The following is a 26417-nucleotide window of genomic DNA, read 5'->3' as shown; positions in this document are numbered from 1 at the left end:
TTGTCGATAGTGTGGAAGGATGTAGCAGGTTACAGAGGGATATAGATAAGCTGCAGAGCTGGGCTGAGAGGTGGCAAATGGAGTTTAATGTAGAGAAGTGTGAGGTGATTCACTTTGGAAGGAATAACAGGAATGCGGAATATTTGGCTAATGGTAAAGTTCTTGAAAGTGTGGCTGAGCAGAGGGATCTAGGTGTCCATGTACATAGATCCCTGAAAGTTGCCACCCAGGTTGATAGGGTTGTGAAGAAGGCCTATGGAGTGTTGGCCTTCATTGGTAGAGGGATTGAGTTCCGGAGTCGAGAGGTCATGTTGCAGCTGTACAGAACTCTGGTCCGGCCGCATTTGGAGTATTGCGTACAATTCTGGTCACCGCATTATAGGAAGGACGTGGAGGCTTTGGAGCGGGTGCAGAGGAGATTTACCAGGATGTTGCCTGGTATGGAGGGAAAATCTTATGAGGAAAGGCTGACGGACTTGAGGTTGTTTTCGTTGGAGAGAAGAAGGTTAAGAGGAGACTTAATAGAGGCATACAAAATGATCAGGGGGTTGGATAGGGTGGACAGTGAGAGCCTTCTCCCGCGGATGGATATGGCTGGCACGAGGGGACATAACTTTAAACTGAGGGGTAATAGATATAGGACAGAGGTCAGAGGTAGGTTCTTTACGCAAAGAGTAGTGAGGCCGTGGAATGCCCTACCTGCTACAGTAGTGAACTCGCCAACATTGAGGGCATTTAAAAGTTTATTGGATAAACATATGGATGATAATGGCATAGTGTAGGTTGGATGGCTTTTGTTTCGGTGCAACATCGTGGGCCGAAGGGCCTGTACTGCGCTGTATTGTTCTATGTTCTATATGTTTGACTGACAGGTAGATAAGGGGCGGTTCACTTCCATTTAAGGCCGATATGCAAATAGCATAGCGGACGTTTTAGGCAATGTGTTTCTTATAGAGAGGTATATTCGACAATTTGTCAAAATCATACAACAGAACTAGTCTAATTCGGTAGAGATAATTGTAAGTAAAGTGACAGTTTGGCCGTGTAAATGCAGTAAGTGTGAGTGAAAGATGTGATGTGTGGTGTGGACTGGGAGGGTGTACTGGTTTTAAGCATACTTACCTGGCAGGGGTGAAACCATGATCAACAAGGTAGCTCGCCCAGGACAAGTGTAGCCCATTGCAATTCGGGTGTGCTGACGCCTGCGATGTCCCCAAATGCGGGATAGTCGACTGCAACATTTGTGGTATTGGGGGACTGCGTTCGCGCTCTCCCCTGATTTACGAAATAAAAATAGATTGATCCTTTTCAGATCGAGCAACCTGTTGGAAGCATCGCCCGAAAAACCTCTCCAGGAGCCAACAACAGGGTAGCATGGTAACACCGTGGTTAGCATAGAACATGCAGTTCAGAATGAGGCCGTTCAGCCCATCCAGTCTGCACCGACCCACTTCAGCCCTCACTTCTATCCTATCCCATTAACCTCTCCTAAACTTTTTTCGACAATGAGGGCAGTTTAGCATGGCCAGTCCACATAACCTGCACTTCTTTGCACTGTGGGAGGACACCGCAGCACCTGGAGGAAACCCACGCAGACTCCGCACAGACAGTGACGCAGCGGCGAATCGAATCTGGCACCCTGGTGCTGTGAAGCCACGGTGCTATCCACTTCTGCTACCGTGCTGCCCTGCAGTTGCTTCACAGCTCCACGATCCCAGGTCCCATTCCAGACTCTGTGGACTCTGCACATTCTCCACGTGTCTGCGTGGCTTTCCTCCGGCTGCTCCCACAAGTCCCCAAAGGCATGCTGATAGGTAATTTGGACATTCTCAATTCTCCCGCTCTGTACCCGAACAGGTGCCGATTGTGGCGACTAGTTGTTTTTCACAGTAACTTCATTGCAGTGTTAATGTAAGCCTACTTGTGACGATAATCATTGTTTATATTACAATCAACATCTTTGTGACTCTCAAATCCTCCCCATCAATTTCTTTCTATCCCCGTTGCAGAAATGTTAACTCAGTGTTGGGTGTGTGTGTTGGGTGATTGTGAGTATCAAGAATGAATGTGTGTGTGTTTTTCGTGGGGGGCTGGTGTGCTGGGTCTGTGCGTGTCAGATGGGTGTGTCCGAAAGTGGCACATGGTGCAGTGGTTAGCACTGGGACAACGGCGCTGAGGACCCGGGTTTGAATCCTGGCCCAGGGTCACTGTCCGTGTGGAGTTTGCACATTCTCGCCGTGTCTGCGTGGGTTTCACCCCCACAACCCAAAGATGTGCAGGTTAGGTGGATTGGCCATGCTAAATTGCCCCTTAATTTAAAAAAATAACAAAATGATTGGGTGCTCTAAATTTAAAAGAAAAAAGATGGGTGCAGGAGGGTCGGGGTAGTGTGTCTGTTTCGGGGCGGCATGGTGGCGCAGTGCTTAGCACTGTTCCCTCACGGCGTCGAAGACCAGAGTTCGATCCAGGACCCAGGTCATTGTCCATGAGGAGTTTGCACATTTCCCTCAGTGTTTGCGTGGGTCTCACCCTCACAACCCAAAGATGTACAGGCTAGGTGGATTGGCCACATCAAATTGCCAATAAATTGGAACATAAAATGAATTGGGTAATCTAAATTAATTTTTAAACAATATAGTGTGTGAGTGTGTGGTGATGCATGTGGGATGGGGTGCGTGCGTGGGGTTGGGGCTGGGGAGCATGTCCCCATGAAGATTAACCTGACCCCGCCCCCAAATAAACCTGCAAACATGCCTCTCAATAAACTGCTCATGACGCTAAAAAACCGCTCCTCGAGACAACAACCAATATCTTCGTGACTCCAAAAACCTCCTCATCAATCTTTCTATTTCCGTGTCAGAAAAGTTAATTGTTTCCTTGCTGAACACAGATGGACAGACAAAGTTTTGAGAGAGAAAGTCTTCATTCCGGAAAACGGTCCATCGTTTGACTGACAGGTAGATAAGGGGCGGTTCACTTCCTTTTAAGGCCAATATGCAAATAGCATAGCGGGTGTTTTAGGCAATGTGTTTCTTATAGAGAGGTATATTCGACAATTTGTCAAAATCATACAACAGAACTAGTCTAATTCGGTAGAGATAATTGTAAGTAAAGTGACAGTTTGGCCGTGTAAATGCAGTAAGTGTGAGTGAAAGATGTGATGTGTGGTGTGGACTGGGAGGGTGTACTGTTTTTAAGCATACTTACCTGGCAGGGGTGAAACCATGATCAAAAAGGTGGTTCGCCCAGGACGAGGCTAGCCCATTGCACTTCGGGTGTGCTGACGCCTGCGATGTCCCCAAATGCGGGATACTCGACTGCAAAATTTGTGGTAGTGGGGGACTGCGTTCGCGCTCTCCCCTGATTTACGAAACAAAAATAGATTGATCCTTTTCAGATCGAGCAACCTGTTGGAAGCATTGCCCTAAAAACCTCTCCAGGAGCCAACAGCAGGGTAGCATGGCAACACAGTGGTTAGCATAGAACATGCAGTTCAGAATGAGGCCGTTCAGCCCATCCAGTCTGCACCGACCCACTTCAGCCCTCACTTCTATCCTATCCCATTAACCCATTAACCTCTCCTAAACTTTTTTCGACAATGAGGGCAGTTTACCATGGCCAGTCCACATAACCTGCACTTCTTTGCACTGTGGACGTACACCGCAGCACCTGGAGGAAACCCACGCAGACTCCGCACAGACAGTGACCAAGCGGCGAATCGAATCTGGCACCCTGGTGCTGTGAAGCCACGGTGCTATCCACTTCTGCTACCGTGCTGCCCTGCAGTTGCTTCACAGCTCCACGATCCCAGGTCCCATTCCCGGCTCTGTGGACTCTGCACATTCTCCACGTGTCTGCGTGGCTTTCCTCCGGTTGCTCCCACAAGTCCCCAAAGGCATGCTGATAGGTAATTTGGACATTCTTAATTCTCCCGCTCTGTACCCGAACAGGCGCCGGATTGTGGCGACTAGTTGTTTTTCACAGTAACTTCATTGCAGTGTTAATGTAAGCCTCCTTGTGACGATAATCATTGTTTTTATTACAATCAACATCTTTGTGACTCTCAAGTCCTCCTCATCAATTTCTTTCTATCCCCGTTGCAGAAATGTTAACTCAGTGTTGGGTGTGTGTGTTGGGTGATTGTGAGTATCAAGAATGAGTGTGTGTGTGTTTTTCGTGGGGGGCTGGTGTGCTGGGTCTGTGCGTGTCAGATGGGTGTGTGCGAAAGTGGCACATGGTGCAGTGGTTAGCACTGGGACAACGGCGCTGAGGACCCGGATTTGAATCCTGGCCCAGGGTCACTGTCCGTGTGGAGTTTGCACATTCTCGCCGTGTCTGCGTGGGTTTCACCCCCACAACCCAAAGATGTGCAGGTTAGGTGGATTGGCCATGCTAAATTGCCCCTTAATTTAAAAAAATAACAAAATGATTGGGTGCTCTAAATTTAAAAGAAAAAAGATGGGTGCAGGAGGGTCGGGGTAGTGTGTCTGTTTAGGGGCGGCATGGTGGCGCAGTGCTTAGCACTGTTCCCTCACGGCATCGAAGACCAGAGTTCGATCCAGGCTCCGGGTCATTGTCCATGAGGAGTTTGCACATTTCCCTCAGTGTTTGCGTGGGTCTCACCCTCACAACCCAAAGATGTACAGGCTAGGTGGATTGGCCACATCAAATTGCCAATAAATTGGAACATAAAATGAATTGGGTACTCTAAATTTATTTTTAAACAATATAGTGCGAGTCTGTGGTGATGCATGTGGGACGGGGTGCGTGCGTGGGGATGGGGATGGGGAGCATGTCCCCATGAAGATTAACCTGACCCCGCCCCCAAATAAACCTGCAAACATGCCTCTCAATAAACTGCTCATGACGCTAAAAAACCTCTCCTAGAGACAACAACCAATATCTTCGTGACTCCAAAAACCTCCTCATCAATCTTTCTATTTCCGTGTCAGAAAAGTTAATTGTTTCCTTGCTGAATAAAGATGGACAGACAAAGGTTTGTGAGAGATAGTCTTCATTCCGGAAAACGGTCCATCGTTTGACTGATAGGTAGATAAGGGGCGGTTCACTTCCTTTTCAGGCCAATATGCAAATAGCATAGCGGACGTTTTAGGCAATGTGTTTCTTATAGAGAGGTATATTCGCCAATTTGTAAAAATCATACAACAGAACTAGTCTAATTCGGTAGAGATAATTGTAAGTAAAGTGACCGTGTAAATGCAGTAAGTGTGAGTGAAAGATGTGATGTGTGGTGTGGACTGGGAGGGTGTACTGTTTTTAAGCATATTTACCTGGCAGGGGTGAAACCATGATCAACAAGGTGGTTCGCCCAGGACGAGGCTAGCTCATTGCACTTCGGGTGTGCTGACGCCTGCGATGTCCCCAAATGTGGGATACTCGACTGCAAAATTTGTTGTAGCGGGGGACTGCGTTCGCGCTCTCCCCTGATTTACGAAACTCAAATAGATTGATCCTGTTCTGGTCGAGCAACATGTTGGAAACATCGCTCTAAAAACCTCTCCCGGAGCCAACAGCAGGAGAGCATGGTAACACAGTGGTTAGCACAGAACATACAGTGCGGAATGAGGCCGTTCAGCCCATCCAGTCTGCACCGTCTCACTTCAGCCCTCACTTCTATCCTATCCCCTTAGCCCATTAACCTCTCCTAAACTTTTTTCGACAATGAGGGCAGTTTAGCATAGCCAGTCCACATAACCTGCACCTCTTTGCACTGTGGGAGGACACCGCAGCACCTGGAGGAAACCCACGCAGACTCCGCACAGACAGTGACCCAGCAGCGAATAGAATCTGGCACCGTGGCGCTGTGAAGCCACCGTGCTATCCACTTCTGCTACCCTGCTGCCCTGCTGTTGCTTCACAGCTCCACGATCCCAGGTCCCATTCCCGGCTCTGTGGACTCTGCACATTCTCTGCGTGGCTTTCCTCCGGTTGCTCCCACAAGTCCACAAAGGCATGCTGATAGGTAATTTGGACATTCTCAATTCTCCCGCTCTGTACCCGAACAGTCGCCGGATTGTGGCGACTAGTTGTTTTTCACAGTCACTTCATTGCAGTGTTAATGTAAGCCTACTTGTGACGATAATCATTGTTATTATTACAATCAACATTTTTGTGACTCGCAAATCCTCCTCATCAATTTCTTTCTATCCCCGTTGAGGAAATGTTAACTCTGTGTCGGGTGTGTGTGTGTCAGAGGTGTGTGTGTGCGTTGGGGTGATTGTGAGTATGAAGAATGAGTGTGCGTGTGTTTTTCGTGGGGGGCTGGTGTGCTGGGTCTGTGCGTGTCAGATTGGTGTGTGCGAAAATGGCACATGGTGCAGTGGTTAGCACTGGGACAACGGCGCTGAGGACCCGGGTTTGAATCCTGGCCCAGGGTCACTGTCCGTGTGGAGTTTGCACATTCTCGCCGTGTCTGCGTGGGTTTCACCCCCACAACCCAAAGATGTGCAGGTTAGGTGGATTGGCCATGCTAAATTGCCCCTTAATTTAAAAAAATAACAAAATGATTGGGTGCTCTAAATTTAAAAGAAAAAAGATGGGTGCAGGAGGGTCGGGGTAGTGTGTCTGTTTAGGGGCGGCATGGTGGCGCAGTGCTTAGCACTGTTCCCTCACGGCGTCGAAGACCAGAGTTCGATCCAGGCCCCGGGTCATTGTCCACGAGGAGTTTGCACATTTCCCTCAGTGTTTGCGTGGGTCTCACCCTCACAACCCAAAGATGTACAGGCTAGGTGGATTGGCCACATCAAATTGCCAATAAATTGGAACATAAAATGAATTGGGTACTCTAAATTTATTTTTAAACAATATAGTGTGTGAGTGTGTGGTGATGCATGTGGGATGGGGTGCGTGCGTGGGGATTGGGGTGGGGAGCATGTCCCCATGAAGATTAACCTGACCCCACCCCGAAATAAACCTGCAAACATGCCTCTCAATAAACTGCTCATGACGCTAAAAAACCTCTCCTAGAGACAACAACCAATATCTTCGTGACTCCAAAAACCTCCTCATCAATCTTTCTATTTCCGTGTCAGAAAAGTTAATTGTTTCCTTGCTGAATAAAGATGGACAGACAAAGGTTTGTGAGAGATAGTCTTCATTCCGGAAAACGGTCCATCGTTTGACTGATAGGTAGATAAGGGGCGGTTCACTTCCTTTTCAGGCCAATATGCAAATAGCATAGCGGACGTTTTAGGCAATGTGTTTCTTATAGAGAGGTATATTCGCCAATTTGTAAAAATCATACAACAGAACTAGTCTAATTCGGTAGAGATAATTGTAAGTAAAGTGACCGTGTAAATGCAGTAAGTGTGAGTGAAAGATGTGATGTGTGGTGTGGACTGGGAGGGTGTACTGTTTTTAAGCATATTTACCTGGCAGGGGTGAAACCATGATTAACAAGGTGGTTCGCCCAGGACGAGACTAGCTCATTGCACTTCGGGTGTGCTGACGCCTGCGATGTCCCCAAATGTGGGATACTCGACTGCAAAATTTGTTGTAGCGGGGGACTGCGTTCGCGCTCTCCCCTGATTTACGAAACTCAAATAGATTGATCCTGTTCTGGTCGAGCAACATGTTGGAAACATCGCTCTAAAAACCTCTCCCGGAGCCAACAGCAGGAGAGCATGGTAACACAGTGGTTAGCACAGAACATACAGTGCGGAATGAGGCCGTTCAGCCGATCCAGTCTGCACCGTCTCACTTCAGCCCTCACTTCTATCCTATCCCCTTAACCCATTAACCTCTCCTAAACTTTTTTCGACAATGAGGGCAGTTTAGCATAGCCAGTCCACATAACCTGCACCTCTTTGCACTGTGGGAGGACACCGCAGCACCTGGAGGAAACCCACGCAGACTCCGCACAGACAGTGACCCAGCAGCGAATCGAATCTGGCACCGTGGCGCTGTGAAGCCACCGTGCTATCCACTTCTGCTACCCTGCTGCCCTGCTGTTGCTTCACAGCTCCACGATCCCAGGTCCCATTCCCGGCTCTGTGGACTCTGCACATTCTCTGCGTGGCTTTCCTCCGGTTGCTCCCACAAGTCCCCAAAGGCATGCTGATAGGTAATTTGGACATTCTCAATTCTCCCGCTCTGTACCCGAACAGGCGCCGGATTGTGGCGACTAGTTGTTTTTCACAGTCACTTCATTGCAGTGTTAATGTAAGCCTACTTGTGACGATAATCATTGTTATTATTACAATCAACATTCATGTGACTCGCAAATCCTCCTCATCAATTTCTTTCTATCCCCCTTGAGGAAATGTTAACTCTGTGTCGGGTGTGTGTGTGTCAGAGGTGTGTGTGTGCGTTGGGGTGATTGTGAGTATCAAGAATGAGTGTGCGTCTGTTTTTCGTGGGGGGCTGGTGTGCTGGGTCTGTGCGTGTCAGATGGGTGTGTGCGAAAATGGCACATGGTGCAGTGGTTAGCACTGGGACAACGGCGCTGAGGACCCGGGTTTGAATCCTGGCCCAGGGTCACTGTCCGTGCGGAGTTTGCACATTCTGGCCGTGTCTGCGTGGGTTTCACCCCCACAACCCAAAGATGTGCAGGTTAGGTGGATTGGCCATGCTAAATTGCCCCTTAATTTAAAAAAATAACAAAATGATTGGGTGCTCTAAATTTAAAAGAAAAAAGATGGGTGCAGGAGGGTCGGGGTAGTGTGTCTGTTTAGGGGCGGCATGGTGGCGCAGTGCTTAGCACTGTTCCCTCACGGCGTCGAAGACCAGAGTTCGATCCAGGCCCCGGGTCATTGTCCATGAGGAGTTTGCACATTTCCCTCAGTGTTTGCGTGGGTCTCACCCTCACAACCCAAAGATGTACAGGCTAGGTGGATTGGCCACATCAAATTGCCAATAAATTGGAACATAAAATGAATTGGGTACTCTAAATTTATTTTTAAACAATATAGTGTGCGAGTGTGTGGTGATGCATGTGGGATGGGGTGCGTGCGTGGGGATGGGGATGGGGAGCATGTCCCCATGAAGATTAACCTGACCCCGCCCCCAAATAAACCTGCAAACATGCCTCTCAATAAACTGCTCATGACGCTAAAAAACCTCTCCTAGAGACAACAACCAATATCTTCGTGACTCCAAAAACCTCCTCATCAATCTTTCTATTTCCGTGTCAGAAAAGTTAATTGTTTCCTTGCTGAACAAAGATGGACAGACAAAGTTTTGAGAGAGAAAGTCTTCATTCCGGAAAACGGTCCATCGTTTGACTGACAGGTAGATAAGGGGCGGTTCACTTCCTTTTAAGGCCAATATGCAAATAGCATAGCGGACGTTTTAGGCAATGTGTTTCTTATAGAGAGGTATATTCGACAATTTGTCAAAATCATACAACAGAACTAGTCTAATTCGGTAGAGATAATTGTAAGTAAAGTGACAGTTTGGCCGTGTAAATGCAGTAAGTGTGAGTGAAAGATGTGATGTGTGGTGTGGACTGGGAGGGTGTACTGTTTTTAAGCATACTTACCTGGCAGGGGTGAAACCATGATCAACAAGGTGGTTCGCCCAGGACGAGGCTAGCCCATTGCACTTCGGGTGTGCTGACGCCTGCGATGTCCCCAAATGCGGGATACTCGACTGCAAAATTTGTGGTAGTGGGGGACTGCGTTCGCGCTCTCCCCTGATTTACGCAACAAAAATAGATTGATCCTTTTCAGATCGAGCAACCTGTTGGAAGCATCGCCCTAAAAACCTCTCCAGGAGCCAACAACAGGGTAGCATGGTAACACAGTGGTTAGCATAGAACATGCAGTTCAGAATGAGGCCGTTCAGCCAATCCAGTCTGCACCGACCCACTTCAGCCCTCACTTCTATCCGATCCCATTAACCTCTCCTAAACTTTTTTCGACAATGAGGGCAGTTTAGCATGGCCAGTCCACATAACCTGCACTTCTTTGCACTGTGGGAGGACACCGCAGCACCTGGAGGAAACCCACGCAGACTCCGCACAGACAGTGACCAAGCGGCGAATCGAATCTGGCACCCTGGTGCTGTGAAGCCACGGTGCTATCCACTTCTGCTACCGTGCTGCCCTGCAGTTGCTTCACAGCTCCACGATCCCAGGTCCCATTCCCGGCTCTGTGGACTCTGCACATTCTCCACGTGTCTGCGTGGCTTTCCTCCGGTTGCTCCCACAAGTCCCCAAAGGCATGCTGATAGGTAATTTGGACATTCTCAATTCTCCCGCTCTGTACCCGAACAGGCGCCGGATTGTGGCGACTAGTTGTTTTTCACAGTAACTTCATTGCAGTGTTAATGTAAGCCTACTTGTGACGATAATCATTGTTTTTATTACAATCAACATCTTTGTGACTCTCAAATCCTCCTCATCAATTTCTTTCTATCCCCGTTGCAGAAATGTTAACTCAGTGTCGGGTGTGTGTGTTGGGTGATTGTGAGTATCAAGAATGAGTGTGTGTGTGTTTTTCGTGGGGGGCTGGTGTGCTGGGTCTGTGCGTGTCAGATGGGTGTGTGCGAAAGTGGCACATGGTGCAGTGCTTAGCACTGGGACAACGGCGCTGAGGACCCAGGTTTGAATCCTGGCCCAGGGTCACTGTCCGTGTGGAGTTTGCACATTCTCGCCGTGTCTGCGGGGGTTTCACCCCCGCAACCCAAAGATGTGCAGGTTAGGTGGATTGGCCATGCTAAATTGCCCCTTAATTTAAAAAAAATAACAAAATGATTGGGTGCTCTAAATTTAAAAGAAAAAAGATGGGTGCAGGAGGGTCGGGGTAGTGTGTCTGTTTAGGGGCGGCATGGTGGCGCAGTGCTTACGGCGGCGAAGACCAGAGTTCGATCCAGGGCCCGGGTCATTGTCCATGAGGAGTTTGCACATTTCCCTCAGTGTTTGCGTGGGTCTCACCCTCACAACCCAAAGATGTACAGGCTAGGTGGATTGGCCACATCAAATTGCCAATAAATTGGAACATAAAATGAATTGGGTACTCTAAATTTATTTTTAAACAATATAGTGTGCGAGTGTGTTGTGATGCATGTGGGATGGGGTGCGTGCGTGGGGATGGGGGTGGGGAGCATGTCCCCATGAAGATTAACCTGACCCCGCCCCCAAATAAACCTGCAAACATGCCTCTCAATAAACTGCTCATGACGCTAAAAAACCTCTCCTAGAGACAACAACCAATATCTTCGTGACTCCAAAAACCTCCTCATCAATCTTTCGATTTCATTTCCGTGTCAGAAAAGTTAATTGTTTCCTTGCTGAATAAAGATGGACAGACAGAGTTTTGAGAGAGATAGTCTTCATTCCGGAAAACGGTCCATCGTTTGACTGATAGGTAGATAAGGGGCGGTTCACTTCCTTTTAAGGCCAATATGCAAATAGCATAGCGGACGTTTTAGGCAATGTGTTTCTTACTAGAGAGGTATATTCGACAATTTGTCAAAATCATACAACAGAACTAGTCTAATTCGGTAGAGATAATTGTAAGTAAAGGGACAGTTTGGCCGTGTAAATGCAGTAAGTGTGAGTGAAAGATGTGATGTGTGGTGTGGACTGGGAGGGTGTACTGTTTTTAAACATACTTACCTGGCAGGAGTGAAACCATGATCAACAAGGTGGTTCGCCCAGGACGAGGCTAGCCCATTGCACTTCGGGTGTGCTGACGCCTGCGATGTCCCCAAATGCGGGATACTCGACTGCAAAATTTGTGGTAGTGGGGGACTGCGTTCGCGCTCTCCCCTGATTTACGAAACTAAAATAGATTGATCCTTTTCTGGTCGAGCAACATGTTGGAAACATCGCTCGAAAATCCTCTCCCGGAGCCAACAACAGGAGAGCATGGTAACACAGTGGTTAGCACAGAACATACAGTGCAGAATGAGGCCGTTCAGCCCATCCAGTCTGCCCCGTCTCACTTCAGCCCTCACTTCTATCCTATCCCCTTAACCCATTAACCTCTCCTAAACTTTTTTCGACAATGAGGGCAGTTTAGCATAGCCAGTCCACATAACCTGCACCTCTTTGCACTGTGGGAGGACACCGCAGCACCTGGAGGAAACCCACGCAGACTCCGCACAGACAGTGACCCAGCAGCGAATCGAATCTGGCACCGTGGCGCTGTGAAGCCACCGTGCTATCCACTTCTGCTACCCTGCTGCCCTGCTGTTGCTTCACAGCTCCACGATCCCAGGTCCCATTCCCGGCTCTGTGGACTCTGCACATTCTCTGCGTGGCTTTCCTCCGGTTGCTCCCACAAGTCCCCAAAGGCATGCTGATAGGTAATTTGGACATTCTCAATTCTCCCGCTCTGTACCCGAACAGGCGCCGGATTGTGGCGACTAGTTGTTTTTCACAGTCACTTCATTGCAGTGTTAATGTAAGCCTACTTGTGACGATAATCATTGTTATTATTACAATCAACATTCATGTGACTCGCAAATCCTCCTCATCAATTTCTTTCTATCCCCCTTGAGGAAATGTTAACTCTGTGTCGGGTGTGTGTGTGTCAGAGGTGTGTGTGTGCGTTGGGGTGATTGTGAGTATCAAGAATGAGTGTGCGTGTGTTTTTCGTGGGGGGCTGGTGTGCTGGGACTGTGCGTGTCAGATGGGTGTGTGCGAAAATGGCACATGGTGCAGTGGTTAGCACTGGGACAACGGCGCTGAGGACCCGGGTTTGAATCCTGGCCCAGGGTCACTGTCCGTGTGGAGTTTGCACATTCTCGCCGTGTCTGCGTGGGTTTCACCCCCACAACCCAAAGATGTGCAGGTTAGGTGGATTGGCCATGCTAAATTGCCCCTTAATTTAAAAAAATAACAAAATGATTGGGTGCTCTAAATTTAAAAGAAAAAAGATGGGTGCAGGAGGGTCGGGGTAGTGTGTCTGTTTAGGGGCGGCATGGTGGCGCAGTGCTTAGCACTGTTCCCTCACGGCGTCGAAGACCAGAGTTCGATCCAGGCCCCGGGTCATTGTCCATGAGGAGTTTGCACATTTCCCTCAGTGTTTGCGTGGGTCTCACCCTCACAACTCAAAGATGTACAGGCTAGGTGGATTGGCCACATCAAATTGCCAATAAATTGGAACATAAAATGAATTGGGTACTCTAAATTTATTTTTAAACAATATAGTGTGCGAGTGTGTGGTGATGCATGTGGGATGGGGTGCGTGCGTGGGGATGGGGATGGGGAGCATGTCCCCATGAAGATTAACCTGACCCCGCCCCCAAATAAACCTGCAAACATGCCTCTCAATAAACTGCTCATGACGCTAAAAAACCTCTCCTAGAGACAACAACCAATATCTTCGTGACTCCAAAAACCTCCTCATCAATCTTTCTATTTCCGTGTCAGAAAAGTTAATTGTTTCCTTGCTGAACAAAGATGGACAGACAAAGTTTTGAGAGAGAAAGTCTTCATTCCCGAAAACGGTCCATCGTTTGACTGACAGGTAGATAAGGGGCGGTTCACTTCCTTTTAAGGCCAATATGCAAATAGCATAGCGGACGTTTTAGGCAATGTGTTTCTTATAGAGAGGTATATTCGACAATTTGTCAAAACCATACAACAGAACTAGTCTAATTCGGTAGAGATAATTGTAAGTAAAGTGACAGTTTGGCCGTGTAAATGCAGTAAGTGTGAGTGAAAGATGTGATGTGTGGTGTGGACTGGGAGGGTGTACTGTTTTTAAGCATACTTACCTGGCAGGGGTGAAGCCATGATCAACAAGGTGGTTCGCCCAGGACGAGGCTAGCCCATTGCACTTCGGGTGTGCTGACGCCTGCGATGTCCCCAAATGCGGGATACTCGACTGCAAAATTTGTGGTAGTGGGGGACTGCGTTCGCGCTCTCCCCTGATTTACGCAACAAAAATAGATTGATCCTTTTCAGATCGAGCAACCTGTTGGAAGCATCGCCCTAAAAACCTCTCCAGGAGCCAACAACAGGGTAGCATGGTAACACAGTGGTTAGCATAGAACGTGCAGTTCAGAATGAGGCGGTTCAGCCAATCCAGTCTGCACCGACCCACTTCAGCCCTCACTTCTATCCGATCCCATTAACCTCTCCTAAACTTTTTTCGACAATGAGGGCAGTTTAGCATAGCCAGTCTACATAACCAGCACCTCTTTGCACTGTGGGAGGACACCGCAGCACCTGGAGGAAACCCACGCAGACTCCGCACAGACAGTGACCCAGCAGCGAATCGAATCTGGCACCGTGGCGCTGTGAAGCCACCGTGCTATCCACTTCTGCTACCCTGCTGCCCTGCTGTTGCTTCACAGCTCCACGATCCCAGGTCCCATTCCCGGCTCTGTGGACTCTGCACATTCTCTGCGTGGCTTTCCTCCGGTTGCTCCCACAAGTCCCCAAAGGCATGCTGATAGGTAATTTGGACATTCTCAATTCTCCCGCTCTGTACCCGAACAGGCGCCGGATTTTGGCGACTAGTTGTTTTTCACAGTCACTTCATTGCAGTGTTAATGTAAGCCTACTTGTGACGATAATCATTGTTATTATTACAATCAACATTTATGTGACTCGCAAATCCTCCTCATCAATTTCTTTCTATCCCCGTTGAGGAAATGTTAACTCTGTGTCGGGTGTGTGTCTGTCAGAGGTGTGTGTGTGCATTGGGGTGATTGTGAGTATCAAGAATGAGTGTGCGTGTGTTTTTCGTGGGGGGCTGGTGTGCTGGGTCTGTGCGTGTCAGATGGGTGTGTGCGAAAATGGCACATGGTGCAGTGGTTAGCACTGGGACAACGGCGCTGAGGACCCGGGTTTGAATCCTGGCCCAGGGTCACTGTCCGTGTGGAGTTTGCACATTCTCGCCGTGTCTGCGTGGGTTTCACCCCCACAACCCAAAGATGTGCAGGTTAGGTGGATTGGCCATGCTAAATTGCCCCTTAATTTTAAAAAATAACAAAATGATTGGGTGCTCTAAATTTAAAAGAAAAAAGATGGGTGCAGGAGGGTCGGGGTAGTGTGTCTGTTTAGGGGCGGCATGGTGGCGCAGTGCTTAGCACTGTTCCCTCACGGCGTCGAAGACCAGAGTTCGATCCAGGCCCCGGGTCATTGTCCATGAGGAGTTTGCACATTTCCCTCAGTGTTTGCGTGGGTCTCACCCTCACAACCCAAAGATGTACAGGCTAGGTGGATTGGCCACATCAAATTGCCAATAAATTGGAACATAAAATGAATTGGGTACTCTAAATTTATTTTTAAACAATATAGTGTGTGAGTGTGTGGTGATGCATGTGGGATGGGGTGCGTGCGTGGGGATGGGGGTGGGGAGCATGTCCCCATGAAGATTAACCTGACCCCGCCCCCAAATAAACCTGCAAACATGCCTCTCAATAAACTGCTCATGACGCTAAAAAACCTCTCCTAGAGACAACAACCAATATCTTCGTGACTCCAAAAACCTCCTCATCAATCTTTCTATTTCTGTGTCAGAAAAGTTAATTGTTTCCTTGCTGAATAAAGATGGACAGACAAAGTTTTGAGAGAGATAGTCTTCATTCCGGAAAACGGTCCATCGTTTGACTGATAGGTAGATAAGGGGCGGTTCACTTCCTTTTCAGGCCAATATGCAAATAGCATAGCGGACGTTTTAGGCAATGTGTTTCTTATAGAGAGGTATATTCGACAATTTGTCAAAATCATACAACAGAACTAGTCTAATTCGGTAGAGATAATTGAAAGTAAAGTGACAGTTTGGCCGTGTAAATGCAGTAAGTGTGAGTGAAAGATGTGATGTGTGGTGTGGACTGGGAGGGTGTACTGTTTTTAAGCATACTTACCTGGCAGGGGTGAAGCCATGATCAACAAGGTGGTTCGCCCAGGACGAGGCTAGCCCATTGCACTTCGGGTGTGCTGACGCCTGCGATGTCCCCAAATGCGGGATACTCGACTGCAAAATTTGTGGTAGTGGGGGACTGCGTTCGCGCTCTCCCCTGATTTACGGAACTAAAATAGATTGATCCTTTTCTGGTCGAGCAACATGTTGGAAAGATCGCTCTAAAAACCTCTCCCGGAGCCAACAACAGGAGAGCATGGTAACACAGTGGTTAGCACAGAACATACAGTGCAGAATGAGGCCGTTCAGCCCATCCAGTCTGCACCGTCTCACTTCAGCCCTCACTTCTATCCTATCCCCTTAACCCATTAACCTCTCCTAAACTTTTTTCGACAATGAGGGCAGTTTAGCATAGCCAGTCCACATAACCAGCACCTCTTTGCACTGTGGGAGGACACCGCAGCACCTGGAGGAAACCCACGCAGACTCCGCACAGACAGTGACCCAGCAGCGAATCGAATCTGGCACCGTGGCGCTGTGAAGCCACCGTGCTATCCACTTCTGCTACCCTGCTGCCCTGCTGTTGCTTCACAGCTCCACGATCCCAGGTCCCATTCCCGGCTCTGTGGACTCTGCACATTCTCTGCGTGGCTTTCCTCCGGTTGCTCCCACAAGTCCCCAAAGGCATGCTGATAGGTAATTTGGACATTCTCAATTCTCCCGCTCTGTACCCGAACAGGCGCCGGATTTTGGCGACTAGTTGTTTTTCACAGTCACTTCATTGCAGTGTTAATGTAAGCCTACTTGTGACGATAATCATTGTTATTATTACAATCAACATTTATGTGACTCGCAAATCCTCCTCATCAATTTCTTTCTATCCCCGTTGAGGAAATGTTAACTCTGTGTCAGGTGTGTGTGTGTCAGAGGTGTGTGTGTGCGTTGGGGTGATTGTGATTATCAAGAATGAGTGTGCGTGTGTTTTTCGTGGGGGGCTGGTGTGCTGGGTCTGTGCGTGTCAGATGGGTGTGTGCGAAAATGGCACATGGTGCAGTGGTTAGCACTGGGACAACGGCGCTGAGGACCCGGGTTTGAATCCTGGCCCAGGGTCACTGTCCGTGTGGAGTTTGCACATTCTCGCCGTGTCTGCGTGGGTTTCACCCCCACAACCCAAAGATGTGCAGGTTAGGTGGATTGGCCATGCTAAATTGCCCCTTAATTTTAAAAAATAACAAAATGATTGGGTGCTCTAAATTTAAAAGAAAAAAGATGGGTGCAGGAGGGTCGGGGTAGTGTGTCTGTTTAGGGGCGGCATGGTGGCGCCGTGCTTAGCACTGTTCCCTCACGGCGTCGAAGACCAGAGTTCGATCCAGGCCCCGGGTCATTGTCCATGAGGAGTTTGCACATTTCCCTCAGTGTTTGCGTGGGTCTCACCCTCACAACCCAAAGATGTACAGGCTAGGTGGATTGGCCACATCAAATTGCCAATAAATTGGAACATAAAATGAATTGGGTACTCTAAATTTATTTTTAAACAATATAGTGTGTGAGTGTGTGGTGATGCATGTGGGATGGGGTGCATGCGTGGGGATGGGGGTGGGGAGCATGTCCCCATGAAGATTAACCTGACCCCGCCCCCAAATAAACCTGCAAACATGCCTCTCAATAAACTGCTCATGACGCTAAAAAACCTCTCCTAGAGACAACAACCAATATCTTCGTGACTCCAAAAACCTCCTCATCAATCTTTCTATTTCTGTGTCAGAAAAGTTAATTGTTTCCTTGCTGAATAAAGATGGACAGACAAAGTTTTGAGAGAGATAGTCTTCATTCCGGAAAACGGTCCATCGTTTGACTGATAGGTAGATAAGGGGCGGTTCACTTCCTTTTCAGGCCAATATGCAAATAGCATAGCGGACGTTTTAGGCAATGTGTTTCTTATAGAGAGGTATATTCGACAATTTGTCAAAATCATACAACAGAACTAGTCTAATTCGGTAGAGATAATTGAAAGTAAAGTGACAGTTTGGCCGTGTAAATGCAGTAAGTGTGAGTGAAAGATGTGATGTGTGGTGTGGACCGGGAGGGTGTACTGTTTTTAAGCATACTTACCTGGCAGGGGTGAAATCATGATCAAAAAGGTGGTTCGCTCAGGACGAGGCTAGCCCATTGCACTTCGGGTGTGCTGACGCCTGCGATGTCCCCAAATGCGGGATACTCGACTGCAAAATTTGTGGTAGTGGGGGACTGCGTTCGCGCTCTCCCCTGATTTACGAAACAAAAATAGATTGATCCTTTTCAGATCGAGCAACCTGTTGGAAGCATTGCCCTAAAAACCTCTCCAGGAGCCAACAACAGGGTAGCATGGTAACACAGTGGTTAGCAGAGAACATGCAGTTCAGAATGAGGCCGTTCAGCCCATCCAGTCTGCACCGACCCACTTCAGCCCTCACTTCTATCCTATCCCATTACCCTCTCCTAAACTTTTTTCGACAATGAGGGCAGTTTAGCATAGCCAGTCCACATAACCTGCACTTCTTTGCACTGTGGGAGGACACCGCAGCACCTGGAGGAAACCCACGCAGACTCCGCACAGACAGTGACCCAGCGGCGAATCGAATCTGGCACCCTGGTGCTGTGAAGCCACCGTGCTATCCACTTCTGCTACCGTGCTGCCCTGCAGTTGCTTCATAGCTCCACGATCCCAGGTCCCATTCCCGGCTCTGTGGACTCTGCACATTCTCCACGTGTCTGCGTGGCTTTCCTCCGGTTGCTCCCACAAGTCCCCAAAGGCATGCTGATAGGTAATTTGGACATTCTCAATTCTCCCGCTCTGTACCCGAACAGGCGCCGGATTGTGGCGACTAGTTGTTTTTCACAGTAACTTCATTGCAGTGTTAATGTAAGCCTACTTGTGACGATAATCATTGTTTTTATTACAATCAACATCTTTGTGACTCTCAAATCCTCCTCATCAATTTCTTTCTATCCCCGTTGCAGAAATATTAACTCAGTGTCGGGTGTGTGTGTTGGGTGATTGTGAGTATCAAGAATGAGTGTGTGTGTGTTTTTCGTGGGGGGCTGGTGTGCTGGGTCTGTGCGTGTCAGATGGGTGTGTGCGAAAGTGGCACATGGTGCAGTGGTTAGCACTGGGACAACGGCGCTGAGGACCCGGGTTTGAATCCTGGCCCAGGGTCACTGTCCGTGTGGAGTTTGCACATTCTCGCCGTGTCTGCGTGGGTTTCACCCCCACAACACAAAGATGTGCAGATTAGGTGGATTGGCCATGCTAAATTGCCCCTTAATTTTAAAAAATAACAAAATGATTGGGTGCTCTAAATTTAAAAGAAAAAAGATGGGTGCAGGAGGGTCGGGGTAGTGTGTCTGTTTAGGGGCGGCATGGTGGCGCAGTGCTTAGCACTGTTCCCTCACGGCGTCGAAGACCAGAGTTCGATCCAGGCCCCGGGTCATTGTCCAAGAGGAGTTTGCACATTTCCCTCAGTGTTTGCGTGGGTCTCACCCTCACAACCCAAAGATGTACAGGCTAGGTGGATTGGCCACATCAAATTGCCAATAAATTGGAACATAAAATGAATTGGGTACTCTAAATTTATTTTTAAACAATATAGTGTGTGAGTGTGTGGTGATGCATGTGGGATGGGGTGCGTGCGTGGGGATGGGGGTGGGGAGCATGTCCCCATGAAGATTAACCTGACCCCGCCCCCAAATAAACCTGCAAACATGCCTCTCAATAAACTGCTCATGACGCTAAAAAACCTCTCCTAGAGACAACAACCAATATCTTCGTGACTCCAAAAACCTCCTCATCAATCTTTCTATTTCTGTGTCAGAAAAGTTAATTGTTTCCTTGCTGAATAAAGATGGACAGACAAAGTTTTGAGAGAGATAGTCTTCATTCCGGAAAACGGTCCATCGTTTGACTGATAGGTAGATAAGGGGCGGTTCACTTCCTTTTCAGGCCAATATGCAAATAGCATAGCGGACGTTTTAGGCAATGTGTTTCTTATAGAGAGGTATATTCGACAATTTGTCAAAATCATACAACAGAACTAGTCTAATTCGGTAGAGATAATTGTAAGTAAAGTGACAGTTTGGCCGTGTAAATGCAGTAAGTGTGAGTGAAAGATGTGATGTGTGGTGTGGACTGGGAGGGTGTACTGTTTTTAAGCATACTTACCTGGCAGGGGTGAAACCATGATCAACAAGGTGGTTCGCCCAGGACGAGGCTAGCCCATTGCACTTCGGGTGTGCTGACGCCTGCGATGTCCCCAAATGCGGGATACTCGACTGCAAAATTTGTGGTAGTGGGGGACTGCGTTCGCGCTCTCCCCTGATTTACGGAACTAAAATAGATTGATCCTTTTCTGGCCGAGCAACATGTTGGAAAGATCGCTCTAAAAACCTCTCCCGGAGCCAACAACAGGAGAGCATGGTAACACAGTGGTTAGCACAGAACATACAGTGCAGAATGAGGCCGTTCAGCCCATCCAGTCTGCACCGTCTCACTTCAGCCCTCACTTCTATCCTATCCCCTTAACCCATTACCCTCTCCTAAACTTTTTTCGACAATGAGGGCAGTTTAGCATGGCCAGTCCACATAACCAGCACTTCTTTGCACTGTGGGAGGACACCGCAGCACCTGGAGGAAACCCACGCAGACTCCGCACAGACAGTGACCCAGCGGCGAATCGAATCTGGCACCCTGGTGCTGTGAAGCCACGGTGCTATCCACTTCTGCTACCGTGCTGCCCTGCAGTTGCTTCACAGCTCCACGATCCCAGGTCCCATTCCCGGCTCTGTGGACTCTGCACATTCTCTGCGTGGCTTTCCTCCGGTTGCTCCCACAAGTCCCCAAAGGCATGCTGATAGGTAATTTGGACATTCTCAATTCTCCCGCTCTGTACCCGAACAGGCGCCGGATTGTGGCGACTAGTTGTTTTTCACAGTCACTTCATTGCAGTGTTAATGTAAGCCTACTTGTGACGATAATCATTGTTATTATTACAATCAACATTTATGTGACTCGCAAATCCTCCTCATCAATTTCTTTCTATCCCAGTTGAGGAAATGTTAACTCTGTGTCAGGTGTGTGTGTGTCAGAGGTGTGTGTGTGCGTTGGGGTGATTGTGAGTATCAAGAATGAGTGTGCGTGTGTTTTTCGTGGGGGGCTGGTGTGCTGGGTCTGTGCGTGTCAGATGGGTGTGTGTGAAAATGGCACATGGTGCAGTGGTTAGCACTGGGACAACGGCGCTGAGGACCCGGGTTTGAATCCTGGCCCAGGGTCACTGTCCGTGTGGAGTTTGCACATTCTCGCCGTGTCTGCGTGGGTTTCACCCCCACAACCCAAAGATGTGCAGGTTAGGTGGATTGGCCATGCTAAATTGCCCCTTAATTTAAAAAAATAACAAAATGATTGGGTGCTCTAAATTTAAAAGAAAAAAGATGGGTGTAGGAGTGTCGGCGTAGTGTGTCTGTTTAGGGGCGGCATGGTGGCGCAGTGCTTAGCACTGTTCCCTCACGTCGTCGAAGACTAGAGTTCGATCCAGGACCCAGGTCATTGTCCATGAGGAGTTTGCACATTTTCCTCAGTGTTTGCGTGGGTCTCACCCTCACAACCCAAAGATGTACAGGCTAGGTGGATTGGCCACATCAAATTGCCAATAAATTGGAACATAAAATGAATTGGGTACTCTAAATTTATTTTTAAACAATATAGTGTGTGAGTGTGTGGTGATGCATGTGGGATGGGGTGCGTGCGTGGGGATGGGGTTGGGGAGCATGTCCCCATGAAGATTAACCTGACCCCACCCCCAAATAAACCTCCAAACATGCCTCTCAATAAACTGCTCATGACGCTAAAAAACCTCTCCTAGAGACAACAACCAATATCTTCGTGACTCCAAAAACCTCCTCATCAATCTTTCTATTTCTGTGTCAGAAAAGTTAATTGTTTCCTTGCTGAACAAAGATGGACAGACAAAGTTTTGAGAGAGAAAGTCTTCATTCCGGAAAACGGTCCATCGTTTGACTGACAGGTAGATAAGGGGCGGTTCACTTCCTTTTAAGGCCAATATGCAAATAGCATAGCGGACGTTTTAGGCAATGTGTTTCTTATAGAGAGGTATGTTCGACAATTTGTCAAAATCATACAACAGAACTAGTCTAATTCGGTAGAGATAATTGTAAGTAAAGTGACAGTTTGGCCGTGTAAATGCAGTAAGTGTGAGTGAAAGATGTGATGTGTGGTGTGGACTGGGAGGGTGTACTGTTTTTAAGCATACTTACCTGGCAGGGGTGAAACCATGATCAAAAAGGTGGTTCGCCCAGGACGAGGCTAGCCCATTGCACTTCGGGTGTGCTGACGCCTGCGATGTCCCCAAATGCGGGATACTCGACTGCAAAATTTGTGGTAGTGGGGTACTGCGTTCGCGCTCTCCCCTGATTTACGAAACAAAAATGGATTGATCCTTTTCAGATCGGAAGCATCGCCCTAAAAACCTCTCCAGGAGCCAACAACAGGGTAGCATGGTAACACAGTGGTTAGCATAGAACATGCAGTTCAGAATGAGGCCGTTCAGCCCATCCAGTCTGCACCGACCCACTTCAGCCCTCACTTCTATCCTATCCCATTAACCTCTCCTAAACTTTTTTCGACAATGAGGGCAGTTTAGCATGGCCAGTCCACATAACCTGCACTTCTTTGCACTGTGGGAGGACACCGCAGCACCTGGAGGAAACCCACGCAGACTCCGCACAGACAGTGACCCAGCGGCGAATCGAATCTGGCACCCTGGTGCTGTGAAGCCACGGTGCTATCCACTTCTGCTACCGTGCTGCCCTGCAGTTGCTTCACAGCTCCACGATCCCAGGTCCCATTCCCGGCTCTGTGGACTCTGCACATTCTCCACGTGTCTGCGTGGCTTTCCTCCGGTTGCTCCCACAAGTCCCCAAAGGCATGCTGATAGGTAATTTGGACATTCTCAATTCTCCCGCTCTGTACCCGAACAGGCGCCGGATTGTGGCGACTAGTTGTTTTTCACAGTAACTTCATTGCAGTGTTAATGTAAGCCTACTTGTGACGATAATCATTGTTTTTATTACAATCAACATCTTTGTGACTCTCAAATCCTCCTCATCAATTTCTTTCTATCCCCGTTGCAGAAATGTTAACTCAGTGTCGGGTGTGTGTGTTGGGTGATTGTGAGTATCAAGAATGAGTGTGTGTGTGTTTTTCGTGGGGGGCTGGTGTGCTGGGTCTGTGCGTGTCAGATGGGTGTGTGCGAAAGTGGCACATGGTGCAGTGGTTAGCACTGGGACAACGGCGCTGAGAACCCGGGTTTGAATCCTGGCCCAGGGTCACTGTCCGTGTGGAGTTTGCACATTCTCGCCGTGTCTGCGTGGGTTTCACCCCCACAACCCAAAGATGTGCAGGTTAGGTGGATTGGCTATGCTAAATTGCCCCTTAATTTAAAAAAATAACAAAATGATTGGGCGCTCTAAATTTAAAAGAAAAAAGATGGATGCAGGAGGGTCGGGGTAGTGTGTCTGTTTAGGGGCGGCATGGTGGCGCAGTGCTTAGCACTGTTCCCTCTAGGCGTCGAAGACCAGAGTTCGATCCAGGCCCCGGGCCATTGTCCATGAGGAGTTTGCACATTTTCCTCAGTGTTTGCGTGGGTCTCACCCTCACAACCCAAAGATGTACAGGCTAGGTGGATTGGCCACATCAAATTGCCAATAAATTGGAACATAAAATGAATTGGGTACTCTAAATTTATTTTTAAACAATATAGTGTGTGAGTGTGTGGTGATGCATGTGGGATGGGGTGCGTGCGTGGGGATGGGGGTGGGGAGCATGTCCCCATGAAGATTAACCTGACCCCGCCCCCAAATAAACCTGCAAACATGCCTCTCAATAAACTGCTCATGACGCTAAAAAACCTCTCCTAGAGACAACAACCAATATCTTCGTGACTCCAAAAACCTCCTCATCAATCTTTCTATTTCTGTGTCAGAAAAGTTAATTGTTTCCTTGCTGAATAAAGATGGACAGACAAAGTTTTGAGAGAGATAGTCTTCATTCCGGAAAACGGTCCATCGTTTGACTGATAGGTAGATAAGGGGCGGTTCACTTCCTTTTCAGGCCAATATGCAAATAGCATAGCGGACGTTTTAGGCAATGTGTTTCTTATAGAGAGGTATATTCGACAATTTGTCAAAATCATACAACAGAACTAGTCTAATTCGGTAGAGATAATTGCAAGTAAAGTGACAGTTTGGCCGTGTAAATGCAGTAAGTGTGAGTGAAAGATGTGATGTGTGGTGTGGACTGGGAGGGTGTACTGTTTTTAAGCATACTTACCTGGCAGGGGTGAAACCATGATCAAAAAGGTGGTTCGCCCAGGACGAGGCTAGCCCATTGCACTTCGGGTGTGCTGACGCCTGCGATGTCCCCAAATGCGGGATACTCGACTGCAAAATTTGTGGTAGTGGGGGACTGCGTTCGCGCTCTCCCCTGATTTACGAAACAAAAATAGATTGATCCTTTTCAGATCGAGCAACCTGTTGGAAGCATCGCCCTAAAAACCTCTCCAGGAGCCAACAACAGGGTAGCATGGTAACACAGTGGTTAGCATAGAACATGCAGTTCAGAATGAGGCCGTTCAGCCCATCCAGTCTGCACCGACCCACTTCAGCCCTCACCTCTATCCTATCCCATTAACCTCTCCTAAACTTTTTTCGACAATGAGGGCAGTTTAGCATAGCCAGTCCACATAACCAGCACCTCTTTGCACTGTGGGAGGACACCGCAGCACCTGGAGGAAACCCACGCAGACTCCGCACAGACAGTGACCCAGCAGCGAATCGAATCTGACACCGTGGCGCTGTGAAGCCACCGTGCTATCCACTTCTGCTACCCTGCTGCCCTGCTGTTGCTTCACAGCTCCACGATCCCAGGTCCCATTCCCGGCTCTGTGGACTCTGCACATTCTCTGCGTGGCTTTCCTCCGGTTGCTCCCACAAGTCCCCAAAGGCATGCTGATAGGTAATTTGGACATTCTCAATTCTCCCGCTCTGTACCCGAACAGGCGCCGGATTTTGGCGACTAGTTGTTTTTCACAGTCACTTCATTGCAGTGTTAATGTAAGCCTACTTGTGACGATAATCATTGTTATTATTACAATCAACATTTATGTGACTCGCAAATCCTCCTCATCAATTTCTTTCTATCCCCGTTGAGGAAATGTTAACTCTGTGTCGGGTGTGTGTGTGTCAGAGGTGTGTGTGTGCGTTGGGGTGATTGTGAGTATCAAGAATGAGTGTGCGTGTGTTTTTCGTGGGGGGCTGGTGTGCTGGGTCTGTGCGTGTCAGATGGGTGTGTGCGAAAATGGCACATGGTGCAGTGGTTAGCACTGGGACAACGGCGCTGAGGACCCGGGTTTGAATCCTGGCCCAGGGTCACTGCCCGTGTGGAGTTTGCACATTCTCGCCGTGTCTGCGTGGGTTTCACCCCCACAACCCAAAGATGTGCAGGTTAGGTGGATTGGCCATGCTAAATTGCCCCTTAATTTAAAAAAATAACAAAATGATTGGGTGCTCTAAATTTAAAAGAAAAAAGATGGGTGCAGGAGTGTCGGGGTAGTGTGTCTGTTTAGGGGCGGCATGGTGGCGCAGTGCTTAGCACTGTTCCCTCACGGCGTCGAAGACTAGAGTTCGATCCAGGGCCCAGGTCATTGTCCATGAGGAGTTTGCACATTTTCCTCAGTGTTTGCGTGGGTCTCACCCTCACAACCCAAAGATGTACAGGCTAGGTGGATTGGCCACATCAAATTGCCAATAAATTGGAACATAAAATGAATTGGGTACTCTAAATTTATTTTTAAACAATATAGTGTGTGGTGATGCATGTGGGATGGGGTGCGTGCGTGGGGATGGGGGTGGGGAGCATGTCCCCATGAAGATTAACCTGACCCCACCCCCAAATAAACCTGCAAACATGCCTCTCAATAAACTGCTCATGACGCTAAAAAACCTCTCCTAGAGACAACAACCAATATCTTCGTGACTCCAAAAACCTCCTCATCAATCTTTCTATTTCCGTGTCAGAAAAGTTAATTGTTTCCTTGCTGAACAAAGATGGACAGACAAAGTTTTGAGAGAGAAAGTCTTCATTCCGGAAAACGGTCCATCGTTTGACTGACAGGTAGATAAGGGGCGGTTCACTTCCTTTTAAGGCCAATATGCAAATAGCATAGCGGACGTTTTAGGCAATGTGTTTCTTATAGAGAGGTATGTTCGACAATTTGTCAAAATCATACAACAGAACTAGTCTAATTCGGTAGAGATAATTGTAAGTAAAGTGACAGTTTGGCCGTGTAAATGCAGTAAGTGTGAGTGAAAGATGTGATGTGTGGTGTGGACTGGGAGGGTGTACTGTTTTTAAGCATATTTACCTGGCAGGGGTGAAACCATGATCAAAAAGGTGGTTCGCCCAGGACGAGGCTAGCCCATTGCACTTCGGGTGTGCTGACGCCTGCGATGTCCCCAAATGCGGGATACTCGACTGCAAAATTTGTGGTAGTGGGGTACTGCGTTCGCGCTCTCCCCTGATTTACG

The 26417-nt window shown here is 48.3% G+C and overlaps 13 non-coding genes across 13 annotated transcripts; all 13 read left to right on the top strand.

Annotated features, from left to right (window-relative positions):
* The first annotated feature begins 1114 nt into the window (after window positions 1-1114).
* Window positions 1115-1278, top strand: LOC140390877 (U1 spliceosomal RNA). Its single transcript, XR_011934929.1, has one exon. It is a non-coding gene; the product is annotated as a U1 spliceosomal RNA (small nuclear RNA).
* A 1921-nt stretch (window positions 1279-3199) lies between these two features.
* LOC140390865 (U1 spliceosomal RNA) lies at window positions 3200-3363 on the top strand. Its single transcript, XR_011934920.1, has one exon. It is a non-coding gene; the product is annotated as a U1 spliceosomal RNA (small nuclear RNA).
* A 1920-nt stretch (window positions 3364-5283) lies between these two features.
* LOC140390762 (U1 spliceosomal RNA) lies at window positions 5284-5447 on the top strand. Its single transcript, XR_011934819.1, has one exon. It is a non-coding gene; the product is annotated as a U1 spliceosomal RNA (small nuclear RNA).
* Window positions 5448-7383: 1936 nt separating this feature from the next.
* On the top strand, window positions 7384-7547 carry LOC140390834 (U1 spliceosomal RNA). The gene has a single exon (XR_011934890.1). It is a non-coding gene; the product is annotated as a U1 spliceosomal RNA (small nuclear RNA).
* A 1944-nt stretch (window positions 7548-9491) lies between these two features.
* On the top strand, window positions 9492-9655 carry LOC140390629 (U1 spliceosomal RNA). The gene has a single exon (XR_011934689.1). It is a non-coding gene; the product is annotated as a U1 spliceosomal RNA (small nuclear RNA).
* Window positions 9656-11570: 1915 nt separating this feature from the next.
* LOC140390738 (U1 spliceosomal RNA) lies at window positions 11571-11734 on the top strand. Its single transcript, XR_011934795.1, has one exon. It is a non-coding gene; the product is annotated as a U1 spliceosomal RNA (small nuclear RNA).
* A 1944-nt stretch (window positions 11735-13678) lies between these two features.
* On the top strand, window positions 13679-13842 carry LOC140390680 (U1 spliceosomal RNA). Its single transcript, XR_011934738.1, has one exon. It is a non-coding gene; the product is annotated as a U1 spliceosomal RNA (small nuclear RNA).
* A 1936-nt stretch (window positions 13843-15778) lies between these two features.
* LOC140390679 (U1 spliceosomal RNA) lies at window positions 15779-15942 on the top strand. The gene has a single exon (XR_011934737.1). It is a non-coding gene; the product is annotated as a U1 spliceosomal RNA (small nuclear RNA).
* Window positions 15943-17886: 1944 nt separating this feature from the next.
* Window positions 17887-18050, top strand: LOC140390712 (U1 spliceosomal RNA). Its single transcript, XR_011934770.1, has one exon. It is a non-coding gene; the product is annotated as a U1 spliceosomal RNA (small nuclear RNA).
* A 1922-nt stretch (window positions 18051-19972) lies between these two features.
* LOC140390627 (U1 spliceosomal RNA) lies at window positions 19973-20136 on the top strand. Its single transcript, XR_011934687.1, has one exon. It is a non-coding gene; the product is annotated as a U1 spliceosomal RNA (small nuclear RNA).
* A 1944-nt stretch (window positions 20137-22080) lies between these two features.
* On the top strand, window positions 22081-22244 carry LOC140390691 (U1 spliceosomal RNA). Its single transcript, XR_011934749.1, has one exon. It is a non-coding gene; the product is annotated as a U1 spliceosomal RNA (small nuclear RNA).
* A 1910-nt stretch (window positions 22245-24154) lies between these two features.
* Window positions 24155-24318, top strand: LOC140390854 (U1 spliceosomal RNA). Its single transcript, XR_011934909.1, has one exon. It is a non-coding gene; the product is annotated as a U1 spliceosomal RNA (small nuclear RNA).
* Window positions 24319-26246: 1928 nt separating this feature from the next.
* LOC140390734 (U1 spliceosomal RNA) lies at window positions 26247-26410 on the top strand. Its single transcript, XR_011934792.1, has one exon. It is a non-coding gene; the product is annotated as a U1 spliceosomal RNA (small nuclear RNA).
* The last annotated feature ends 7 nt before the right edge of the window (window positions 26411-26417 follow it).

This window comes from Scyliorhinus torazame, chromosome 14 (assembly GCF_047496885.1).
Source record: "Scyliorhinus torazame isolate Kashiwa2021f chromosome 14, sScyTor2.1, whole genome shotgun sequence".
In the NCBI taxonomy this organism is placed as follows: Eukaryota; Metazoa; Chordata; class Chondrichthyes; order Carcharhiniformes; family Scyliorhinidae; genus Scyliorhinus; species Scyliorhinus torazame.
The sequence above is the reverse complement of the archived record's forward strand: the minus strand, read 5'-3'. Positions and strand labels throughout refer to the sequence as shown.